This window comes from Adiantum capillus-veneris, chromosome 8 (assembly GCF_014529385.1).
Source record: "Adiantum capillus-veneris isolate H3 chromosome 8, ASM1452938v2, whole genome shotgun sequence".
Classification (NCBI taxonomy): Eukaryota; Viridiplantae; Streptophyta; class Polypodiopsida; order Polypodiales; family Pteridaceae; genus Adiantum; species Adiantum capillus-veneris.
Genome location: NC_140938.1, coordinates 6,305,474 through 6,322,273, shown reverse-complemented (window position 1 = coordinate 6,322,273; position 16,800 = coordinate 6,305,474). Strand labels below are relative to the sequence as shown.

The 16,800-nt window shown below is 46.3% G+C and overlaps 1 protein-coding gene across 2 annotated transcripts in view; it reads left to right on the top strand.

Annotated features, from left to right (window-relative positions):
• The first annotated feature begins 5,757 nt into the window (after positions 1-5,757).
• Positions 5,758-16,800, top strand: part of LOC147451622 (uncharacterized) — an 83,002-nt gene continuing 71,959 nt past the window's right edge. The window contains exon 1 of one of the 2 annotated variants that reach the window (XM_086517521.1): positions 5,758-5,892. The gene's annotated coding sequence lies outside the window, so the exon portion shown is untranslated. The remainder of the gene's footprint in view (positions 5,893-16,800) is intronic. The other variant, XM_086517520.1, reaches the window with a different exon arrangement.

The window sequence follows — 16,800 nt, the reverse complement described above, 5'->3', positions numbered from 1 at the left end:
AAGAGCACACGTGCAGGTGCATCTCCTAGAGCGGAGTGCTACACCGACACGACAAAAGATAAGAGAGGAGAGGAAAGAAGAATAGACACATGCAATGGGTGCAATCTCCCCCCGTGCAAGAGTGAGAATTTCCCTCTTGCACGTATTTTATTTATAGATTCTTCAATGCTCAAAATAAATATACATTGGCCCATTGGCACAAATGACCATAGCTCGTAATGAGCACTTGAGTAATAAATGTACATATCCCTTATCCATAACATACTCTGGGGTTGAAAAAGCAAATGCCCTCAGTTGCAAGGTACATAAGTGGTGGAGTCGAGTGCGAGGTACAAGATGCTAGGTACATGCCTGCATAGCACAATGAGTAACTAAAAACCAAAAGAGTAACAATGATTAGTAGGAAGCAATTTAAAAGTGGAAAAATGTGTGACATGTGTATGGTGTGATGGGAGTGCATAAAATGAAGTAAATGTGCATAGGTGTGGAGTGCAACATTGGTAAAAAATGTTGTTCCATATAGACCACCATTATTATCCTTCCACCTTGCCTACTAGTTCATCATCTCCGTTCATATCAATCCAGACCAAATGTGGTGGGCCAGTTCCACATATAAAGTAACCACGGAGAGTCCTGCCTTACCAGGTGTAGGCACTCTAGGACACATGTATCGACATCCATAATTTTCCATAACATTATTGCAAAGCAAAGAGTCCTGCCTCATGAGGCGTAGGCACTCTAATACACGTGTCAATAACCATAACTTTCCGTAACAAGGTGCGGAGCGGAGAGTCCTACCCTATTCAAGTTTAGGAGCTCTAACATGTGTAGAATTTTTGCCATTCCCATTCAGTCTAACCAATAAGATCCTTGCTAGAACAATATACAATGTCTCAACTAGTGTGTTGGGGGAAATTTCAAATCACTAGAAGGAAAATAGTGTTGCTCATGTATGAAGCTTGTTAATACAAAGTGCAGATGACAATGAGAGTTGTTAAGGTTAGTCATCACACAAGTTAGCCATTTGATATTACATAAAAAGAGCTTACTAACCAAGGGTAATTGTTTTGCTAGAGGGATATTATCAAAATGTATGAAGAAATTGCATACCGTAAGATTGTCTCATATGATAGCACTGTACTTAACTTTACCTGCAAAAGTATTTCTCAAAGCCAAAGCACTAAAACAATTTCTTGTTAAATTTAAGAAGACATTAATAATCACACATCAAATGCATTAACATGTTAAATGCCATGAATGACAAAATTGATGCAAAGTTTGTTTGAAATGAAAGTAGACAACTTGAAGTACAGACAAGCAGATAGGAGGAGTGTTATCTAAGTTTACAGGGTGGTTTGCAAGATTGGGATGACTAGTGGATATCGGTCCTCGGATAAAGTGAGGCCACACTCAATGTATAACTGTTAGGATAGGTCAAAAGCAGGTCTCCTAAAGTAGTTGACTGCAAATTCTGGCGCAGAGGTAAACATCCTTCAGTAAACATAGTCCTTTGTGAAGGAGTATTGGGAAACATTGGCAGGGATGTGATGTAGAAGGAAATAAATGGAGCAATATTGAGTAATATGCAACAACAATTTGATTGACATATGACGTAACATTTAAAACACTTTGTAGAGCAATCAAAGCAAAAATCGAATTACATTACATCGTTGCTAATGGGATAAACTTACATTATGGGGATAATGGCTCTTGCAACTAATGACGAGAGAGGGATTTTCTTGTTTATGCTTGATAATTGCTTAATAATCCGGGTAACATTCAATTTGGGTGTTGGTAGCTAAAAATGTACCTAGTTAGAGTTCTCATATGGTCATCATTGCTAGAAGATTAAGGCCTGATGTATCTTGAGGGTGAAAATTTGACCTAGCATGTTATGATTATTCACGATGTTTACAATGTAGGGCATGAAAGTATCAAAATAAACTAAGAGCCAACAGGACCCATGCGAAGCAAATTATTGTTCTATAACTCCACATGGTCACCATCGCCATCCTCTTTATCAGACACATCAAGAGCTCATACGAAATTTTAAGAGAAAGACGATAATGCTAACTGGAAGGGCGTAAATGCCAATTCATGTCTACTATTTCCTACCATCGTGTTGATCGGAGTCAATACGTCCAAGGTGGACCTTTGCAAATGGCCATGAGGGTGATCAAAAGTTTGCATCATCTTATTAGTCCTACGGTTGGTCAGGTCTTTGAAGTGTTGGGCGATAAGGAGTGGCGTGTGAGTATGAATAGAGGATTGTAATAGATGCGTTAATGAGGAACACCTATGTAGTTACTTTTGTGCAGGGGATGATGGTGCTTGTAGGTAACCCATAAAAAACTATTTGATTGGTGCAAGTTGAAATGCTTGGTGAGTTGTTGTGGGGACATGGCGCCACTTGTCATAGTATACAAAAATCTGATGATTGCCCAAAACTGTCGTGGTGCGTAACTTCCAAGGACATTCAGTTGCAGAAGATTGCATTTTGGGCCGCTTAAACAATTAGCTTTGGCAAAAGTGATGTTTGAGGCACAAGGGTGGGAATGAACCGTATCATCAAGAATAAAAAACAATGACCGATTATGACCCTGTGAGGCAGCTCACCTCGCGTTAGCTTGTTTCCCCTAATCAGTTGTCACACCACCGCAATGAGCAGTGATGCTGTTGCCATGACCGCCACATCTCCACTTGGCGATAGCTGGTGTGCTTTTACCGTGACATATTGTACGTCACGACTATGAATCAAAATGATACAATATTGGTGAATCTAATACAATGTTTGGGTACAAAAATAAAATGAGTTACAGTGAAAGACTAAAACTAATAGTCTGAAATCATAGTAGGAAATGCATCATCATCATCGTGAATGCCAGAGGATGCCCGACATCGGCATTGTCTGAGAAAGTATTGCAGTGGGAGCTCTGCAAAGCTTCGTCAGTGTCTGCCTCTGTAGGTAGTCGTACTGAGAGAGAGAGAGAGAGAGAGAGAGAGAGAGAGAGAGAGAGAGAGAGAGAGAGAGAGAGAGAGAGAGAGAGAGAGAGAGAGAGAGAGAGAGAGAGAGAGAGAGAGAGAGAGAGAGAGAGAGAGATGCAATTCGAGGAGCTGCATGCCCTCTGTGAGTGTGTGTACCAAACAAGGGAGGGCGAAAAGAGTGCTACATCATGCGCAAACGCTATAGGGCGGTGGGTGGAGGAGAGAGAGTAGCTTGAGATGAGTGTAGTTAGTTGACTGAGAGGTAGAAAATCGCTAGGGAGGGATCGACAGTGGTTGCATGAGAAGGAGAGAGAGAAGTTGGCGGCTATTGTGAGATAAAGTCAAATCTACTGAGTGAGGGAGAAAGAAAAGGAGACTGCCAGCAGTTGCATGCGAGATGTTGGGGGGCGATTGAGGCATGGAGCAATTGTGCCATCAATTGAGAAAGAGAGAGAAAGGGTTATTAGACGGTCCCTGTAGTGAGAGGGGGGAGAGAGAGTCAAGCAGTCGGTTGCTAGAGAGAGAGAGAGAGAGAGAGAGAGAGAGAGAGAGAGAGAGAGAGAGAGAGAGAGAGCTTACTGTAGGTAGAGGTTTGTGGGCTGCAGGAACTAACCCACCAGTTAATAAGTGTCGTCAAATCTACCCCTCCCCAAAAAGGTTGTTGGTTTTGTCCTCACGTTGCGGAGGTGGTTGGAATGGAGCCGAAAGTGCAGATCATGCAGGGAAAAAGCATATGTGGTTTGGGTTGGGTAGCAAGGGCTCTGGTTGTAGCCGTCACTAACAACTTTCGAGGTTACGAACGCTCGTCTTAGACTACCATCAATGGTAGCATGGCCTTGTATGTTTTGATCCTAGCGGAATTGGATATGCCTCCTACACTTAGTGACGATGAGTGGCATGTGCCTGGTGTTGCTTTATATCACATTGTCAAAGCTATCGTGCATGGTGACGGTTGCTGATGTTGACATCGACAAGATTGGGGCGGGGTCGAGGAGAAAATAGCGGCTCAAGTTGTGATGGCCAGGGAGCTGTTTGTTGGCATTTGTTCAGATCTCCTAATTACGAGCGTTTATGTACTATGGGCTCTTGAGGTCGTTTTCACACACAACGTTAAAGGTAGATCGAATAAGAGTCCTTAAGTTTAAGACGCGTTGAGCATGTCTGTTTCTTTCTTTCTAGTCTTTATGTCCTTCCGAACGCAACTTCCATGACATTTAAAACTGCTCTGATTATTCGCCTTACTACTCTATTTATTCTTTTTCTGCCTTTTTGGGTAAACAAAAACTTATCCGATTTCTTCTCGATCATTAACTTGCATGCATTTACTACATTGTCCCTAGTTGTACTTCTAAATCATGATTATCTCTCTTCTTGAAGGCAATTTTGTAGACATACTAGATTCAATAGTAAAATGAACGCAAAAGAAATAGAATAAATTACTTAGCTCATCTGGATAGCTCCCCTGAGTTGCACCGCGACCATAAACATATATGGTTTCCATGCCTTAGTTCTAATTTGGATTGCTCAAGATCCTCGTTTGTTGCATCCAAGTTGCAAAAAAATAATAATTGTTTTCCTCCTTCGTATCTTCCACTCTTGTAGGTAAAAGTTTCCATAGCCATGAAAACTCTATGTCAAGGAGCATAGGCATAGCTCTGATACCACTGCTACAAACGGATGCACGGAGTCCCTGCAAAATACCTCAAATAGCATGATAGAACACCACAAATATGCATACCTGAAGAATCCCGTGAGCATATAATCAAATCGTAACACGAACAGAGAGAGATAGAGAGAGGGAGAGAGCGAGGAGCACGTGCAGGCGCACCTCCTAGAGCGGAGTGCTGCATCAACACGACGAGAGAGAAGAGAGGAGAGGAGAGAAGAATAGACACATACACTAGGTGCAATCTCTCCCCGTGCAAGAGTGAGCATTTCCCTCTCGCACGTATTTTATTTATAGATTCTTCAATGCTCAAAATGAATACACATTGGCCCGTCGGCACAAATGACCATAGCTCGTAATGAGCACTTGAGTAATAAATGTACATATCTCTTATCCATAACATCTTCGCCCACGAGAGAGAGAGAGAGAGAGAGAGAGAGAGAGAGAGAGAGAGAGAGAGAGAGAGAGAGAGGATTTTTTTTTGGGGGGTGTTACGTTTTTTCTCTGGTTTTCTACTTTGTAAAATAGAAATTTTTCTCCTTTCAATTTTGCAAAATTGAAGGACCGAGCATTGAAGGGGAAAACATCTCGATTCTCCATGATGTGGGTGCTCTAAACTTATAATAATAATAAGGGAAAATTACCAAAATACCCCTCTAATTTGTGGAAATTCCCAAAATACCCTTCAAATTTCAAAAATTCCCAATATACCCCTCATATTTTGTCAAAAATTCCCAAAATGCCCTTTAAATTCTGCAAAATTCCCAAAACACCTCTGGCTGTGAGAGTAAATTTATCCAAAAATTAAAAAAATTGTAGCTTTTCATAAGAAGACTGATTGTCTATGAATACAAGATACTGAAACTAGAATTTGAGCTAGTTTTGTAGGCTTTGGAGATGAATTGCTTCATTATTTTTGGACATAATTGCCTGTTTTTGGGAGGTAATTTGTGACAAATTACATGCTAAGCACTATAAAACGAATATACATTGTCAAAAAAGAATAAAAATTAGGAAATCGTGAAAAATCCAGCTAAAATAGATACAAGGGTATTTTGGGAATTTCCATAAATTAGAGAGGTATTTTGGTAATTTTCCCTAATAATAATTTAACTAAATGGCCTGGTTTGCCGCGCCCTGTGAGGAATACCTTCCGCACACGTGCACGCGCGACTAGTTGTAGAGCTATTTGATCAAGCCAGTGCACAGCCCACGGACTCCGGAGCTCGTTGCCATTTCAGGTTGGGATTTGAATGCATCTTATCTTGGTCTTTCTCATGAAATAGTAAACAGATCAGAGTCTTTAGGAAGCTTCTTTGATTTTCGATGACCCAAAACCCAAGAAAGCCTCTGATACACGAGTCTAACAACTCAGAAATCCTACGATGCATGAGTCTAACAACTTAGGTGACTAGTTGGGCTGTCAAGGTTTTCTTTACTTGTCAGTAGACTTTAATGAAGGGCCTTGTGTCAGTGAATATTCCTCGATAGATCACAATGCACTAGACATTGAGATGATTAGTTGGTCTGCATAAATGGAGTGTTAGACAATCGAGTAGCTCACGTGTCGTTGTTCCATTACCTTTTTTTTTCTCTCCAGCATGATTATAGATAAAATCTTCTGAAACTAGTGGCTATCTCAGGTTTCATCCCCGTACATTATGTTTGATAGCTCCTGCAGTCTTATATAGGTGCTCAAAGTTTCTAAAAAAATCTTGACATAAGATGAGCATATGAGGCACAAATGAAAAAAAATTGAGAGAGAGAGAGAGAGAGAGAGAGAGAGAGAGAGAGAGAGAGAGAGAGAGAGAGAGAGAGAGAGAGAGAGAGAGAGGATATGGCTGACTATGCATTCTGCGGTGGTGAGCGGACTCACATTGATTGGGCTAGATGGGACATTGGTCTGGTAGCATCTCTACATAGCTGGTAAGAGGCCTCATTGTCGAGAAGAAGAATCACCAGATCCTCACCATGAAGACTCGCTAGGGCAGAAGCCTCCCAAAAAGTAAAGATGTTGTCAAGGATACTACGCTCCTTGACAAAACCAGTCTGGGTCCCATGTATAAGGCTCTCTAGAAGTGGCCGGATCCTCAAACTCAGAGCCTTGGCAAGAATTTTGTAGGCTGAGTTGAGGATGGTGATGGGGCGCCACTGTCGAATCTCATCCAAGGAGCCACCCTCTTTGGGAATGAGGTAGATCAGATCCTTACTCATGTTGTCAGGCATCTCTTCTGTGTGCAAGATGTATTGGAAAGCACTACAAAGATCAGGGCCAAGCAAGTCCGAGTACTCCAAGAAAAAACTGGGAGTCAAGCAATCCTCACCTGGACAACTACCACGGGGGAGTGCACTAAGAGCCGTGTGCAACTCCTCAAGCTGAAGTGGAAGCTCAAGTCTCTGGCGCATCTCCTCAGTCACAAGGCAAGGCATCTGTGCCCACACCTGCTCCTTGCATGCATCCTGACTCTCTGACTGAGGCTTTGCAGATAGTAACTCACGATAAAAGTCAGTAGCAACTGCACGTATGTCCTTTGGCTCAGAAGCAACTGACTCGTCGGGCCTCCTCAACTGACTGACCTTGGCATGCATATGCCGAGGTCCCACTGCCTCAAAGAAAGCACCAGTCACTCTGTCACCCACCTGCGTCCACTGAGATGCCTGTCAGTGAAAAGAAAACTCATGGCGCCGCTCCTCTGTGCTACCAAGCTCCTGGCGAGCCTGCTGTAACTGCTCCTCCAACCAAGGACTGTTTGGATGTTGCTCCTGCATCCTCTGCAAGGAAGCAACGCCCCGTCTGAGACGCTGCTCCTCTTCTCTCGCTGCAGTCAGGCGAGTCAAGGACTCCTAGAGAAAGAAACGACTAAGCTGAGCTAGTCCTGAGGCTACTCTGTCAGCAGGAGAATCCTGCATGTTCAAGCTCTCTGTCCAAAGAGCCTCTACTCGCTCTCTGAGTGCAGAGTCCAGCAAGACTCTCTCAGGGATGCGTAGCATTGTGCTCCCGCTCCCCCGCCTCTGTCTATCTGTCACTGTGAGGATCACTGGTGCATGGTCCGAGAAGGAAGTCCCTGCCAGGATGCCAACTGTCCCACCCGAGTTACAGAAAAAGTCACTAGTGTAAAAGCGATCTATTCGCGATAGATTCACTCCTCCCACTCTACAGTCCGAACGAGAGAAGGCCAGGTTGTCTGGGGGCCTCACAAAGCTAGAGTGCTGCCACACATCCGAAACCCTCAGTCATACAAAACCTCTCCCAAGTTGCGAGCTCAACTCCTTGCACAGTAGCGTGGCTACCACCACTCCTGTCAGAAGGATCCTCCAACATGTTGAAGTCACCCCCAATGCACCACTGCTTTGCTTGCGACAGAGACTCAACAATCTGTGACCATAACTCTGCTCGTGCACTCGCCACATTGGGCGCATATATGTTCAGGAAGCCCACAAGGCAACCTTGAACGTGCATAGTGATCCGCTGAGCCCTGCCTAGCACAATAATCCCTCTGCCCACAATGGCCTACTGTAGAGACTCCGCAATAGTCATACATACCCCACCCTGGATGCCTCTAGGTCCAAAAGCAGCTGACCAAAAAGTCTCATAGCGACCACGCAAAATCTGACCACAATGCCGAATGCAGCTCTCACAAAGATGATGCTCCTGCAGCATAAGAATGTCAATCTCACCACCCACAAGGCATCTCTGCAACTTCTGATGCAGCCGACCCCTCTGTCGTTGAAACTGGGGCCCTTCTAATCCTTGCACATTCCATGAGATGATCCTCATGGAGTCAGTGAGAGAAAACAGATGCTGCAACAGCAGCCAACCTTGCTATCTTTGAGGCCGGTTTGGACAGGGAGTAATCCGCATCCGAACGACCTCTAGACAAGTGCGCAAGAATTGACTGTCCCGCCCAGGCCCAAGCCTAGGGTGCAGCCCGAAGGGCTACATCCTCTGTCCAAGAATCCTCATGCACAAAAACATAACACGGAGGGCATTGAGTGTCAGTAAACAAGTGTACCGCAATGTGCCTGCAACTTGCTGCATCTGGAGGTGTCACGACGAACTTGGCAAGAGGCCAAAGTGTGCACCAGATCTGTCACTGCTAAGTCCCCTATGTGATGTGAGAACTCAATAGCCTGTGTCTGGAGCCAGTCCAGGACTGTGTGCTCGGTTCACTCCGTGATATCCCTACCACACGACGGAAAGGAGAAACCCATCGTTGTGTCCAGGGCCTCACCGCCTCTAGCTGCAAGAAAGAGGACGTGGACTCGAAAGATGGCCTCCTCCAAGTCGGAAGAGGAATCACCCAAAAACCGAGTGAAGCTGTAATCGAAGAAATCCCAACGTCTGCGAATGTCGAAGCTGGTTAGACCTCTGGGGATCGCTGCAAAGGGAGAAGTGAGCACCAAAAAAGGCGGCCTCAAGTGGGGCTGTCCCTCACGAGCCACACGGCTTGTAGCGAAAGCACTACCAAGAAAACTCCTCGCGGCAGAAGCGTGGCCAGTACCCTGTGCTTGAGGAGGAGTGGCGAAGGGGTCCGGAGACGAGGCTGTGGGCCCCATTGAGGAGAGGGGAGGGGCGGGGGGCGAAGGTGGAGGTGGGGGGGGGGGGGGGGGGGGGGGGGGGGCAGGGGAGGCTGGGCGGCAGCGGCTGAGGAAGGAGGAGGAGGTGGTGGAGGGACAGAAGTGGACGGGGCCTCCTCAGGCAGGTCTTGTTGAAGGGGGTCGAAACGGTTCCCAGTCGGAACCCAGTGCTGCTGAGCTGCAGCAGGTCGGCCACCAGGAGGAGCAGTGGGGTGAGCTCTCCCTTGATGGCGGCGATCAGGCACTTGCTGCCAAACATCAGCTGGCTGGTCACTAGTCTCTATCGAAGTACCAGCCTGTGTACCTGGCTGCTTGGCATGCTCAGCCTTGGGCGGCTGCGCATGCGCTGTGGGTCGAGATCTCCTGCGAGGACGGGCCTTTGCCATATGGCCCATCTGTCTGCAAATGAAACACTGGTTTGGGAGACCCGAATACTCCACACTCTGTCTAATCCATCCCCCACTCACCCTAGGTAGGAGTACCACCTTGGGGAGGGAGTGTGTCACGAACAAGAACCCGCACAATAGGTAGACCTACGGCCTTGGCCACAACCGAAGCTGCCGTGCGTGGAGACTCCAAAACTATCCCGGACATGGAACCAATCCTGGGTAGGAGGGGATGGTACTCTTGCCTCAGGCCTGGAAAGCAAACCGAAATCGGCAAGTCTGTCTCCTCCTTGAGCACATCTGTAGTAGGGTCGAGACCGTGATGCCAACGTCGGAAGTAAGCTCGAGCTGCTCTGATGCCGAGCGGGCTCATCGAAATCACTTTGGTCTCCATATCTGCAGACTCGAACTCTACCTGGTAGTACCCTCTCCCGAGGATCTAGACATCTGTAATCTTGCCCACATCGGAGAGAAGACGGGCCTGCAGTAAATCCCGAACTTCGCCCCTACCAGGCCGAGTGCCAATGATTTTACAGATAACCGAAGTGGCATGCAAGCGCTCCACTTCGGCCATCAAGCTTGCTTGCTCTTTTGGCGAAAGAGCAAGTTGAAGGGTCAGCTCCGCGGTGTCGGTCGAGGGGGCTTCTGTAGAGTCCCTCTGAGGTGGAGTAGAGGCCACCATTCTGTGTCTGTTGCTGAGAGGATAGGGTCGTTGGTGTCGAGGCGAATGCCAGCAGGCTGAAAAAACAGCCTACAGGTACGTAGAAGGCGAAAAGGGATGGAAAAGGGGGGGGGGGGGGGGGGGGGGGGGGGTAGGAGGGCTGGGGCCAGGGGGCGGGAGGCTGAATTGGCGGCAAACGGGGGCACACGGGGGCTGGTTGTACCAGCGCACTGGAGGCTGGATAACGGCGGGCAGGGCAGCGGGCAGCGCGAGGGAGGAGGGGGGAGCAGTGGCGAGGGAGCGGCGCGCGCAGCAGGGGGGGGGGGGGGGGGGGGGGGCGTGAGCAGCAGCGAGCTGTGTTTTTGTGCATCAACGATTTTGGACTAGATCAGCCTTGCTGAGTATTGAAATGCCGATCTTGAGAAAAATCACGTCCTTTACCACGATCAAGTGGAGGAACATGTGTCACGTGACACATCCAACCCTTTGTGTCAGTGGACAAGCTACAGTATAATCAGGGTTCAATTCAGTCAAGTCAGTCTAGAATAGGAAGCGATCTGGCACTTTTGTGACTCTGTTCGCAGACCGTTCATGTCCAGACACTTAGATTAGATGCATATCCTCTGGTTGCACACAACATGACCATCAGATTCCAGTCAGATTCCATCAGTAGCATTTTTACAATGCATAGGCCTATTTTCCCTATTTTTGACATTTTTCACTTATTATTTTTAAGTGACTTTTGTTGGAAAGTAGATAGGGCAATTTTGTTAAGTTTGTATACAAGCAAACCTAGGCTAGCACTATTTGGCAGAAGAGGCAGCAGGAGCACTCGCTCAAAAGGCAACTTCTCAGCAGAACCCAAGAGGCCTAGCGTTTTCTGCATCAGCAGGACAACCCTAGCGTTTTTTATCTACAAGACCAGCCTTGGCGATTTGTGCACAGCAGATCAGCCCGGCGTCAATACGACACAGCAGATCAGCCTAGCGTTTGGCATTTGCAGGACATCCGGCGACAGCAGAAGAAAATTTCAGCCCTAGCGTTTTTGGTTTGCATCACAACCTCAGCGTTTTTGCAGATCATCACGACGGAACATCAAGAACCACCAGCGTTTTCAGTTTTCAGCCCTTAGACACCGCAAATCAAGTCCCGAACCTCGCAGATCTCACCTTCCCGCAGTAGTTCCTCGCCGCACGGTCAGTTTCCGCAAGGTTTACAGTTTCAGCCCGGAAAACGCAGATTTCAGCATCTGCGTTTTCAGCGCGTCATCGTTGCATCGTCGCCATCGACATCGTCATCAACATAGAGTCAGAATTCAGCAGATACAAGATTTGCAGATTTCAGCCCTTAGCGTTTTCAGATTTCAGCCAGTCTCGTCGTCGTCCTCATCGTCGATGACATCGTCGGCAAGTCCAAGCATTGTAGAGATTTGTGCAGTCATAAGTAGGCCGCTCTCGCCATAGAGAGTGGGGCCTTCGGAGGAGGGTTTTACGTCTCTGGTGTCGTATTCTCTTCTCTCTCTCTCAGTCTCATACACTTCTATTCAGTGTGTCCATTCACTTCGTTTGTGTCCATTGCACTCTCTCATTAAAGAACGGAAGGCTCTCCCTTCCGTAAGTAAAAGGAACCTTGAGCACAGTTCGGAGCACTCATCTTGAGCAAAGTTCAACATTCATTCCGTTGCACCTTACATTGGTATCAGAGCTTTGGCAGTGTTCTGTATCACTCAAGGAAAGAACCACAAGAATCACAAGAATTTTTTTAAGCTTGTTGAGGTTGCAAGAACCCAAGTTCACTTGGGCGTGTCGATTCTTAATCGTGTTTTTGAAGAGTGACAGGAATCCCAGGAAAGAAGGGCTTGTCCAGTCTCCCCTTGTGCCTCTTTTCACTCATTGAGAGTGAACCGTGCACTTAGCGGCCGGCCAATCGACGTCAAGTGGGAAAAAGCAACCTTGGCGTGAGCGCAAGGCCGCCAAGGGGTGCGCCCGCGGCATGGTTACAGGGAATGGCCATTTTCAGGTTCCTTGTTCCCATTCTAGGTTCCCGTTTCCGAATCCCCGTTCCGTGTTTCAGACGTGAGTATGCGTAACAGGGAATGGCATTTCATGCCAGTTGCTGTTCCGCGTTCCCCGATTCGATCTTCCGTTCTTGGTAACTATGGCCCGCAGAAAAGAGCAAAACTTGGGTGAAGAGAAGATCCTTCTCTAACATAGATTTCAAGCGAAAGAAGAACCGCAAGAACCTCAAGAACCACAAGAACCTCAAGAACTCAAGAATCCCAATAACCCAAGTTCCTGGTGAACTCAAGAACCCAAGACCACAAGAACGCACAAGAACCCACGACTTCAGTGGATGGTCATCACTCGAAGCGGAATGGATACTTTGCTTGGAGGTGATGAGAATGAGAGAGGCGAAGACGAATTTTCCCCACAAGGAGGTTTTTCCGACCCTCCCTCTTTCCCATCTACACCAAGGATTGCACTAACTCCTATGGAGGAGTTGAAGCAGTTGTTTATGGAAAGAAAGTTAGAACGCGAAGGAAGAGAAGCAGAAAGAAAGGCCTACGAAGAAACAATGGCAGCCATAGATCGTGACCACGAAGAAAGCGTGGGAGCCATAAAGCATAAGTACGACTTGGAAGCCAAAGAAAGTCAAGCCAAATTGGATCGCGAGAACAATGAAAGACAAGCAACATTTGATCGCGAGACCAAAGCAAGACAAGAACATAGCGACCGACACATGAAAGAGATGTTGCGACTCTTTTCTCAAGTGCATGCGCAGATGCAAGAGATTCGGAAAAGGAGACTCTCTCAGTCTCATCGTCTCCAAAGCATGGCACACAGGATTTGCATGATGATGATAAGCATGATGAATTGAACGATAATGATAAGCATGATGATTTGGATGACAATGACAAGCATGATGATTTGCATGATGATCACGATGTGATTTCTCACACATGATGATTTTCATGAAGATGAGGTGATTGTACAAGGATGATATGTTAGTAGATACTTTCTCTAGTGAAGCTAACCTCATTGCAGATTCGATCAATCACGAAGAACCGATCTTGGCTCTCGAGCCTAGGTCCAAGAACCCCCTCAGGAAGAACCGGTCTTGGCTCTCGAGCATAGGTCCAAAGAACCCTCACAGGAAGTATTATGTGTTCGCATGATTAGTACGCACGCATTGTTCGAGTGTTTCATTCGTGATCGTTTCCTGTATTTTCGTCAACGTCTTTATGTGATCCCTTTTCTTAGGCATGACATCTTGTACGTTGAGCACGTTTCACTCATGAATGAGCACGGATGTATGCGGATTATTCATGAAAAGCTAAAATGTATGCATTCAAGGAAGTCACATTCCATGTCTCTTCCTTGGCACGACACAGTTGTAGAACGAGCACATGAAAGTATGCGCACCAAGCATGGGCATTTCCGTTGTGAATTGCCACAGTTGATTGCTTTAGATCAAAAGAGGAAGATTCGATCTCATTGTTTGCGTGTGTGTGGTGAACGGTTTGGCACTCCGTCTCTTTGTTCATCTACATTGCATGTCCAGTCTTTGAGGAAGACAAGGTTTTTTCCAGTCACTTTACATGGAATAGGTATGTTCATGGTTTTGTGTTGAAAGTGGTTTCAGGAATTTTCAGCCATGGAGATTCTTGAAGAAGAAAAAAGCATGACTCTAGACGAAGTTGAAGCATCGAAGGAGCCACAACAGACTTTGTGTCGCTTTCGGCACGGCCCAAAGAAGAAGGCATTGCAGACCTTTCTGAAGTTCAAGTACCGCATGACCCTCACATCAGCGTGGGCCGGCGAACAGTCCTTTCCAGGATTCCGGATGTTACTGGCGATCTCCCTCGACACCATACAGTTCGGTACCAGTACCTCACTTTGAAAAGGAGGGGATGTCACGTGACACATCCAACCCTATGTGTCAGTGGATAAGCTACAACATGATCAAGGTTCAGTTCAGTCAAGTCAGTCTAGAATAGGAACTGATCTGGCACTTTTGTAAGTCTATTCGTAGTCCGTGCATGTCCAGACACTTAGATTAGATGCATATCCTGTGGTTGCACAGAGCATGACCATCAGATTCCAGTCAGATCTTATCAATAGCATTTTTACAGCGAATAGGTCTATTTTTCCTATTTTGACATTTTTCACTTATTATTTTTAAGTGACTTTTGTTGGAAAGTAGGTAGGGCAATTTTGCTAAGTTTGTATATAAACAAACCTAGGCTAGCACTATTTGGCAGAAGAGGCAACAGGAGCACTGGCTCAACAGGCAACATCTCAGCAGAACCCAAGAGGCCTAGCGTTTTTAGCATCAGCAGGAAAACCCTAGCGTTTTTCATCTACAAGACCAGCCTTGGCGATTTGTGCACAGCAGATCAGGCCGGCGTCGACACGACACAGCAGATCAGCATAGCGTTTTGCATTTGCAGGACATCCGGCGACAGCAGAAGACAATTTCAGCCCTAGCATTTTTGGTTTGCATCACAACCTCAGCGTTTTTGCAGATCATCGCGACGGAACATCAAGAACCACCAGCGTTTTCAGTTTTCAGCCCTTAGACACTGCAAATCAAGTCCCGAACCTCGCAGATCTCACCTTCCCGCAGCAGTTCCTCGCCGCACGATCAGTTTCCGCAAGGTTTACAGTTTCAGCCCGGAAAACGCAGATTTCAGCATCTGCTTTTTCAGCGCGTCGTCGTTGCATCGTCGCCATCGACATCGTCATCGACATAGAGTCGGAATTCAGCAGATACAAGATTTGCATATTTCAGCGTTTTCAGATTTCAGCCCGTCCCGTCGTCGTGCTAATCGTCGTCGACATCATCGGCAAGTCCAAGCATTATAGAGATTTGTGCAATCATAAGTAGACTGCTCTCGCCATAGAGACTGGGGCCTTCGGAGGAGGGTTTAACGTCTCTGGTGTCGTATTCTCTTCTCTCTCTATCTCTTAGTCTCATACATTTCCATTCACTTTGTTTGTGTCCATTGCACTCTCTAATTAAAGAACGGAAGGCTCTCCCTTCCGTAAGTAAAAGGAACCTTGAGCACAGTTTAGAGCACTCATCTTGAGCAAAGTTCAACATTCATTCCGCTGCACCTTACAACATGTGAAGAAGATCTGTTTTGAGATTGTCGATCTTGAGCATAGAACCTTGAAGTTCAATAAGGTTGCGTTGCTTGCTGTCTCAACTGAGACTGATGTTGCTGACTTTGGCTTTCGCTAAGACGTTCCACATAGACAATTGCAACATCCAAGGTGGTAGGGTTGTATTTGTGCACATCGTCCTTCAGGTTGTGTTCGAGTCTGTCGATAAAGCTGTGAAGTTTATCAGAGGGACTAAGGGTCTCTATCTCCAGAGTTAGCCTTTGGAACGCTGTGATGTACGCGGCCAAGGAACCTATTTGGCTCAGGCGGCGAAGAGAGGATCGGGCATGAAAATCTGCATTGGCTGGTTCGAACGCCTTGCGAATAGCACGCCGGAATTTATCCCAAGAAGGTGTGGGTTTACTATCAGCAACCCGTCATTGCCACCAAAGAAATGCTGTGTCCTTGAGCCGAGAACTAGCAAGTGCAACTTTTTTACTCTCGACCAAGTCTGTGTTCGACAAGTAGACCTCCATTTTTGAATAGCCATTGGTCCAGCACGCGCTTGTCACGGCGACGAGTGTATGGTTTCGACAGTTTAACATCAAGCTTCTTCTTCTGTGCAACATTAAAAATTTTATAAAGTAATTGAAGTTCGCGATTGTCTACCTCTTCAGTTGGGTCTGGTTCGTTTGGTTCGTCCACTGAAGCTTCGGAAGAAGGTGCTGAAGATGCTGCATTAGTAGTTTGAGAAACAGCACGACGACTTCGAAAAGTGTTTTGGTGCATCTCACCTAAGCGAGTGTGAAGTGATGCGAGACCTATGGAAAGTGTGGCCATCTGCTCCTTGATAAGAGTAAGGGCATCGTCAGATTGACCACCTCCGTCCTGAGAATTCGGCATGGTTACGCCTCAAAAAGAACTCGAAAGAGTGTTTTGGGTCGGGAACGGGTTATGGGACGGGTTTTCAGACGGGTGCTCCGTGAGCGAAAAATCTCTTTGAAATAAGTTCGTGCTCTGAAGTCGGAGAATTTGGAATAATTATAATCTTTGCTCTAGAGAATCTAGAATCACGAACACTTCATGTGCAGGGAAAATTCACCCGCAAAATTTCATCGGGGAATCCCGTGTATTGGTTCGCGTCTGCCATGTGTGCGAAATGTCTTGCGTAGAGAAGGTGCACGCAGAGCAGAGCAAGGGAGAGACAACGTAAATTTTTTTTTTAATACTTTTTTAATGTAGGCTCATGGGAGTTTTAATAAAAAATAAAAAATGTATAAAGTGTGTTCGCATTGGCTTTTTTAAAAAAATTGGGTGTTTTCACATGGGTTTAAAAATTTGGGTTAATTTGGGGGAGGCCGGTCAAGTGTGGCCGGCCCCTTAAGGTTTTAAATTGAGGTCAATTTTAATACCATATTA